Below are 8446 nucleotides of genomic sequence, written 5' to 3'. Positions count from 1 at the left end.
TACTTGTTGACTTGCCCCCAATTTTTTATTTTGAAAATTTTCACTCTTACAGAAAAGTTATAAAAGTAGTACAGTGAACACTCATACACCCTTCACCTTGATTCACTGCTGTTAATATCTTGCCTTCCTTTCTCTCTCCCACTTGAAAGTAAGTTGCAGACATCATTACTTCCCACCTTAAAACTTTCTATGAAGCTCCTAGAAACAAGGACATCTCCTACATAAATCACAGTACTCCACAATTTTAACATTAGAGTAACAAGATCAACACTATATTATCTAATATGCACTCCATGTTAAAATTTATGCAGTTATACCAATAATAGCTTTGTTCTTCATATGTTTTCAAATTCAGGATCCTATCCAGTCTAGGACGGTGCCTTGCATTTAGATGTCAACGTCATGTCTCTTGCCATCCTTTGATCTGGAGCAGTTCCACAGCCTTTTTGTTTTGTTTTATTCTTTCATGACATTGACATTTTTGAAGACTCCAAGCTAGTTGTTCTGTAGGATATTTTGTCTTGGGTTTGTTTGATTCTTTTTTTTTTTTTGCGGTACGCGGGCCTCTCACTGCCGTGGCTCGGGACACGCAGGCCCAGCGGCCATGGCTCACGGGCCCAGCCGCTCCGCAGCACGTGGGATCCTCCTGGACCGGGGCACGAACCCGTGTCCCTTGCATCGGCAGGTGGACTCTCAACCACTGCGCCACCAGGGAAGCCCTGTTTGATTCTCTATTCATGATTTCAATTCAAGTTAAAAGTTTTGGCCAAGAGTAATTCAGAGATGACGTCGTGTCCTCAGTGTGTCATATCCCGAGGAACATGCTGTCAGTTTATCTCCTTTTTGGTGATTGGGTTAAGGTGGAGTCTGCCAAATTTCTCCATCATAAAGGTTTCTTTGCTTCCTTCTAGTTAATAAGTCATCTGTGGGAGGATACTGGAGATTGTGTGAATATCCTGTGCTCCAACAACTTTTCACCCAAAGGTTTTAGCATCCATGGATTATCCTCATCTGAATCATTTATTCCACTGATGGTTATTCATTCCACTTCAATGCCTTGAAGATTTTGAAATATCAATTTTTGTTCTAGCATAAACAATGCAGATTTTCCATCAAGATGGAAACATTTTTAGCAGTCTGGTATTCTTTGACAACAACGTGGAAACAAGTTTTTCTTGCTTTTTTCTTGAAATCTTTTTGTAGCTAGATTCCCGCACAGCCTGAATCTATTTGTCTGTCTGTTTCTCTCCCTGTCCTTATTGATTTTTTTCCCTCTCCTGGTTTAGAGTTTCTTGGAAAGACTGGCCAAACGTCCCTATATTCCAGTGTATGTGGAGAAATCATTAAACCCAAGTGGGCAATGAAGCTTCAGGAGCACGGAGAGGTGATGATGCTGATAACTAACATTTATTGAGCACAGATGATGTGCTGAGAATTATTCTGTGGTTTATATGCATTAACTAACATTAGATTTTCAATAACCTTATGAGTTAGGTGTCATTTTTATTCTTATTTCAGAGGAAAGTGAGGTACAGAGAGGTTAGATGATTTGATCAAAGGCACATACCTAGTAAGTGGCAGATCTGGGACCTGAATCCAGTGATCTCACCTGAGATTATCTATCTGACTCACCTCAACTTTAACAAAGAGACTTTGTAAAGAAGAAGACTTTGAAGCAGCTCCCAAGTATCTTTTGCAAAAAGACTGATATTGATATCAGTCAGGGTTCATTTCTAGAAGAAATAAACCACTCTAGCTATTCTAAACAGAAAGGAGTTTAATAGTAAGTATTAGGCACTTACTGTGATGGTTAATTTTATGTGTCAACTTGACTAGGCCATTGTGCCCAGGTATTTGGTCAAACATTATCCTGGATGTTTCCGTGAGTGTGTTTTTGGATGAGGTTAACATTTAAATCAATGGACTTGGAGTAAAGCAAATTTTCCTCCACCATGTGGGTGGGCCTCATCCAATCAGCTGAAAGCCTGAATAGAACAAAGAACTGACCTCCTCTGAGCAAGGGGAAGTTCTGCCAGCAGAAAATCTTAGGACTTGAACTGCCACCTCCCTTCTTTCTGGGATATCCAGCTTTTCAGTGCACCCTGCAGATTTTGGACTTGCCAACTTCCATAATCATAAACCTCTGTCTGTCTCTCTCTTTCTGACTCTCTCTCTATATCTATATCTCCTATTGGTTCTGCTTCTCTGGAGAACCCCGACTAATACATGTATAAAATCACTTAAAGGCTCAGAGGAGAAAGCTGTAGGCTTGGCCTCCAGAAATGACTCTCAAACAATGCTGCAGAACTTACTATTTCTGCCACAAACAGAAGATGGGAGTTCAAAAGACTATAGCAGGACTGTTGAATTCAGGAACAAATTGGGAGAACTGATTATTCATCTATAGTCTAAGCCTCCAGCTCATTTGTCTCCACTCTGCTCTATGATTATAGGGCTGAAAGCCTACAAACTACATTTTCCTAGACTCCTTTGCCATCTTCTGATTAAGTTCTGCCAATGAGGGAAGAAGGGATCAGGAACTTTCTTCCTGCTTCTGGCTCAGATCGGCTTCCTCTCAGTTGCTGTGTGTCACAGCTGGGGTTCCCAGGGAGAGCACTAAGGAGGGCTCCTTCACACCTGTGAAAGAGGGAACTGAATCAGCATTGGGCAGAGGGGAAGTTGAGCTGTGATGCATTCCCAGTAAAGATCTCTCCCGACCTTGTGGGACCTCTGGATGGCTCTTCAGAATTGTCTTGAGTTGGGGTGAAGGATCTGGGTCTTTATACCTCCATGTTCATCAGTTATTGGAGGCAGGCTGCCCTGGAGTGAGGTGTGAATTTAGGCAAAGCAGGTTCCTTCAACTCAGGCAATTCCTAAAGAGAGCCGACAGCTAAGCAATGCCAGCACCTGGACAAGTTCTTCATTCCTGAATGGGAGTCTGGGCCATTTGTTGTAGCATCTACCACACAGTGGATAACTCTAGTTTCAGCTGGAATACTGCAGTATTCCCAGTCCTATCTACTCTGTTCCTTCCCTAAAATATTCTAGTAGGCCAATATGCCATGCACCTTGGATGATCAAAGAACCAGCTGCAGGGAACCTACATTTGATGATCAGAAAATCAGCTTCACAGTACTCCATTCAGAGCCTGTGCACCTGATGCAGGGGGCTCCCTTCAGAGGCCAGACCATGAGCTGCCTTTGTGCCTCCTTGGAGGTTCCAGCCCCAGCTCTTGGTAATCTGGGACTCCACTAAGTGGGGCCTCATCTCTCAGACCCTGGATTCTGAGAGTACCACCTGTCTTCTTTCGTTCCTTCAGTCCCAGAGGTGACAGTGGATTTATTCCATTACAATCTTCCAGTTCCTCTGACATCCTTTTTTTGCTTATTTAGTCTTCCAAACCTCTGTGCAACCGAATATCTGATTTATTTATTTATTTTTATTGAAGTATATTTGAATTACAATGTTGTGTTAATCACTGCTGTACAGCAAAGTGAGTCAGTTATACATACATATATATATATACATGTTTTTTCATATTCTTTCCGATTATGGCTTATCACAAGATATTGAATATAGTTCCCTGTGCTATACAGTAGGACCTTGCTGTTTATCCATTCTATATACACCAGTTTGCATCTGCTAATCCCAAACTCCCAATCCAATCCTCTCCCACCCCCTTCCCCGCTTGGCAACCACCAGTCTGTTCTCTATGTCCCTGTTTCTGTTTCTGTTTTGTAGATAGGTTCATTTGTGCCACATTTTAGATTCCACATACAAGTGATATCGTATGGTATTTGTCTTTCTCCTTCTGACTTACTTCACTTAGTTTGATAATCTCTAGTTGCACAGATATCTGAATTTAAAACCCTCTTGCTTGAAATAACCTAGCGTGGTTCTCTTTTCCTGACTGGACCCGGACTGATCCCTCTGCCACAAATAGCTGAAGATGGGAGATCACGAGGTTATCACTAGAACAGATGACTTCAAGAACACATCCTGTGTTGGGACTCAGTGAGTATGAGGTTGTCCTATGTTTCTTTTTTTTTAAAAAAAATAATTAATTAATTTTATTTATTTATTTTTGGCTGCGTTGCATCTTTGTTGCTGTGCACAGGCTTTCTCTAGTTGCGGTGAGCAGGGGCTGCTCTTCATTGCAGTGTACGGGCTTCTCATTGCGGTGGCTTCTCTTGTTGCGGAACATGGGCTCTAGGGGCGCAGGCTTCAGCAGTTGTAGCACGTGGGCTCAGTAGTTGTGGCTCGCGGGCTCCAGAGCACAGGCTCAGTAGTTGTGGTGCACCGGCTTAGCTGCCCTGAGGCATGTGGGATCTTCCCGGACCAGGGTTCAAACCCATGTCCCGTGCGTTGGCAGGTGGATTCTTAACCACTGCGCCACCAGGGAAGTCCCCCTACTGCTTCTTTTACTTTTATTTTTTGCGGTACGCAGGCCTCTCACTGTTGTGGCCTCTCCCGTTGCGGAGCACAGGCTCTGGATGCGCAGGCTCAGCGGCCATGGCTCACGGGCCCAGCCGCTCCGCGGCATGTGGGATCTTCCCAGACCGGGGCACGAACCCGTGTCCCCTGCATCAGCAGGCGGACTCCCAACCACTGCACTACCAGGGAAGCCCAAGAATCACATATTTCTGCCATCTGTATTTCTGACATCTGCAGAGTCCAGGACTTTGTCCTCGATACCGGAATCCAGCGTGGCCCACTGTCTCAGCCCTCTGAGGACTCAGAGGCCACATTAAGAAAGAGCTCATACACTCAGTGTGTGTCGTGTGCAAAGTGTGTAGGAAGAAAGGTGAATGTGACTTACTGATGGAGCCAATGAAGGCCTCTCAGAGGAAGAGGGGATCTCGTTAGACCTTAAAGGATAAAGAAGAATGTCTGAAACTCCACAAGGACAAGGAAGGGTCTGTCTTATCATTACTAAAACTCCAGTGACTAGTACACGGGCAGATGCAAACTGGTAAATATTTACATAAAAGAACGCTGCTGTTTTATATGAGGCCCTCTATTTCCACACAGAAAGATTGCCTGTGTGAGGTCACCAGGAGGCATTGGCTGCAAGTAACTGGAAACACTGTCTCACCTGGGCTTAAGCATTAAGGAGAATGTATTTCATCACAATGAAGGAATCTAAATGTAGGTGGCTCTGGAGGGTAGTTAATGAATTTTAGATGATGAAGGAAGTATGGAAGGCTTAGATTCCTTCCTTCTCTCTGATCTGCTAGTCTTAGACAATTGACTTGTCCTCAGATCCTTATGGTCCCAAGATGGCTGCTGCAGCTCCAGGCATCACATGGAGTTACAGCGACGTCTAGGGTAAGAAGGGGATGGAAGGATCTCCTGGTCCTATTAGCAACCAGGAACCCTGTTTTGAATATGTAGGTTGATGCTCTGCATTCACTTCAACTTACCTCTTGTACGCTGTCCTGCCTGCAGGGGCTGAAAGGTTTAAAACAACTTTTCTGACTCCGGTGCAGCTGGGATCTGCCTTACATTTGGGTTCTTCCAACCAGATGCACTCAGACAAGGTTTGAATTATGGACGAGGGGTGGAGGCCATTCTTCTGCTAGCTCTACCCCCATGGAAGTGTCTGCTTTTTTGTGGTGGTCTTTCTGATTATAGCAGTTTCCAGATGGCAGTTGTCCCATAACTGTGACAGGTCCCTGGTGTGTGGCCTGTGGCCTTCCTGATCATGGCAATGGAAGCCAATTCCTAATTAAGCAGTCAGGATCCTGATCCTAGAAAGGAAGTGGGCCTTTGAAAAGCTCTGATTTATGGTTTGGCTCGTAAAGTTATACCTGAATGATCCACATAGAATCTATTTGTTCAACCTTCCTGACACTTCTGTAAGCCACTTATCACCCTATAATAAATCCTTTACTGCAGACATTAACCAGAAGTGGTCCTGGTCTCTGTAATGAACTGTATACGTTTGCCATGGCTACTGTAACAAATTACCTCCAATTTTGTGGCATAAAACAACAAAGTTATTCTCTCACCTTTTTGAGGCCAGAAAGCTATAATAAGGACCACTGGGCCAAAATCAATGTGTTAGCAGAGCCATGCTCCTTCTGGCAGCTCTAGGAGAGAATCTGTTCCTCGCCTCTTCCAGCTTCTGGTGGCTGCCGGCACTCCTTGGCTTGTGGCTGCATCTCTCCATGTCTGCCTCCCTGGTCATGTTCCTTCCTCCTCTTCTGTGTGTGTAATCTCCCTCTGTCTCTCTCTCTCTCTCTCTCTTTTCTTTTTTTTTTTTGGCCATGCAGCTTGAGGGATCTTAGTTCCCAGACCAGGGATCGAACCCGGGCCCTTGTCAGTGAAAGCACAAAGTCCTAACCACTGGACCACCAGGGAATTCCCTCCCTTTGTGTCTCTCTTATCATGATGCTTGCCATAGCATTTCAGTCTCACCCTGATAATCCAGGATAATCCCATCTCAAAAACTTAATTTAATCACATCTAAAAAAACTTTTTTTTTTTTTTCCCCAAATAAGGTCACATTTACAAGTCCCAGGGATTGGGACATGGATATCTTTGGGAGAGCCATTTTTCAGCCTACCGCATGAAACACCATAAAACCTTTCTTAGAGGGCTTCCCTGGTGGCGTGGTGGTTAAGAATCCGCCTGCCAATGCAGGGGACACAGGTTCAATCCCTGGTCCAGGAAGATCCCACATGCCGTGGAGCAACTAAGCCCGTGTGCAACAATTACTGAGCCTGTGTTCTAGAGCCCACGAGCCACAAGCCTAGAGCCCATGCTCCGCAACAAGAGAGCCACCGCACCGAGAAACCTGCGCACCTCAACAAAGAATAGCCCCCATTCGCTGCAACTAGAGAAAGCCCGCGCGCAGCAATGAAGACCCAACAGAGTCAAAAGAAAGAAAGAAAGAAAACAAAAACAAAACCTTTCTTAGAGCATCCATCTCCCCGCGAGCCAAATTCCCCTAATCATGGGCCAGTTGGATCACTGTGAAACACGTCCTCTCTCCTTTTGTTTTTTGACCACGCCGTGCATCACGAGGGGATCTTAGTTCCCTGACCAGGGTTCAAACCCATGCCCCCTGCAGTGGATACACTGAATCTTAACTACTGGACCGCCAGGGAAGTCCGAAAACATGTCCTCTCTTTTCCCTCTGGATTCGCTCTCCACTCTGCTCTAGGTCCAGGAATGTGGATTACATCAGATGGGACTCCCTCGCCTTCTGTCTTCCAGCTGGGTTCAGCAATGGGAGGTGTTAGCAGAAAATTGGAGAGAGGAAAAGAGAGCAGGTGGGTATTTACTCTCCTACTTCCCTGCTGGGCTGTGGGCTGGCAGCAGTGATGTTCCAGAATCTCTGTCAGGGGACTGGTAACCGCTCCCTCCCAGGTCCTTTCTGGTGGTTTAGGAACAGTGATAGCTTCCGGCTGTTGGGTGGGCCCAGGTGCTGCCCTGTGTTGGTTTCCCCTAACCATACCCCACATCTGTACGTTGTTGCTTAAATAACTCCCTTACCCCATTTGACCATTTGGTCTCCTGCGGGGATCCTGGCTGACGCAGTCACAGAGCCAAGCCTACATGAGTCTTTAGCAAGAGGGCTCGTGTAGGTTGGTTTAGGTCAATCAAGAATGACGTGGGGGAAGGGCCGTGCCACAAAGAATGACGTGAGAAATTTTTGCTGGGCTGGCAACTACTGTGTCTCCTTTATCCATTTTAGGGATTAGGGCCCTAGGATAAAGCTTCCTCTCTTCTTTGACAGTTCACATGTTAGAAAAAAATTTTAATGGTGATATATTGATTTAATAACGAGTCCTTAGGTTGTGCCAGGGACTGTACCTTCGTATTTGAAATGATTTAACACATTTAATTCCCACTACCACCCAGTGACGAAGGATATTATAATATAGTTTACTGATTGGAAACTAAAAGTTTAACTGACTTGCCCAAGGTCATGCAGTAACTAAGCGAGCAGAAGTTGGGATTCTAAGATCTCTGTGACCTCAGAGCTTGCATTTTTAACCACTACAACCATACTGTCTCCTTTATCGTACGTGAGATATTTCTATCCACCAGGTGAGAAGCTAATTGCTTTACGTATATTGTTTCTAATTTACAGAAGAACCTCTCTACGTGAATACACGTCACCATCATCTCACAACCAAACTCCCTCCTCTACTCTTAGGCATTCCTGGGTGCTCTCCTCTTATGAGGCCTGAACTTTTCGAAACATAAACTGGAGCAGTTGCTTCTTTGCTTAAAACTGCAGTGACTGGGCTTCCCTGGTGGCGCAGTGGTTGGGAGTCCGCCTGCCGATGCAGGGGACGCGGGTTCGTGCCCCGGTCCGGGAGGATCCCACATGCCGCAGAGCGGCTGGGCCTGTGAGTCCTGCGTGTCCGGAGCCTGTGCTCCGCAACGGGAGAGGCCACAACAGTGAGAGGCCCACATACCGCAAAAAAAAAAA

The sequence above is a fragment of the Lipotes vexillifer genome, unplaced genomic scaffold (assembly GCF_000442215.2).
Source record: "Lipotes vexillifer unplaced genomic scaffold, Lipotes_vexillifer_v1.1 scaffold3427, whole genome shotgun sequence".
Classification (NCBI taxonomy): Eukaryota; Metazoa; Chordata; class Mammalia; order Artiodactyla; family Lipotidae; genus Lipotes; species Lipotes vexillifer.
Note: the sequence above shows the minus strand (reverse complement) of the source record.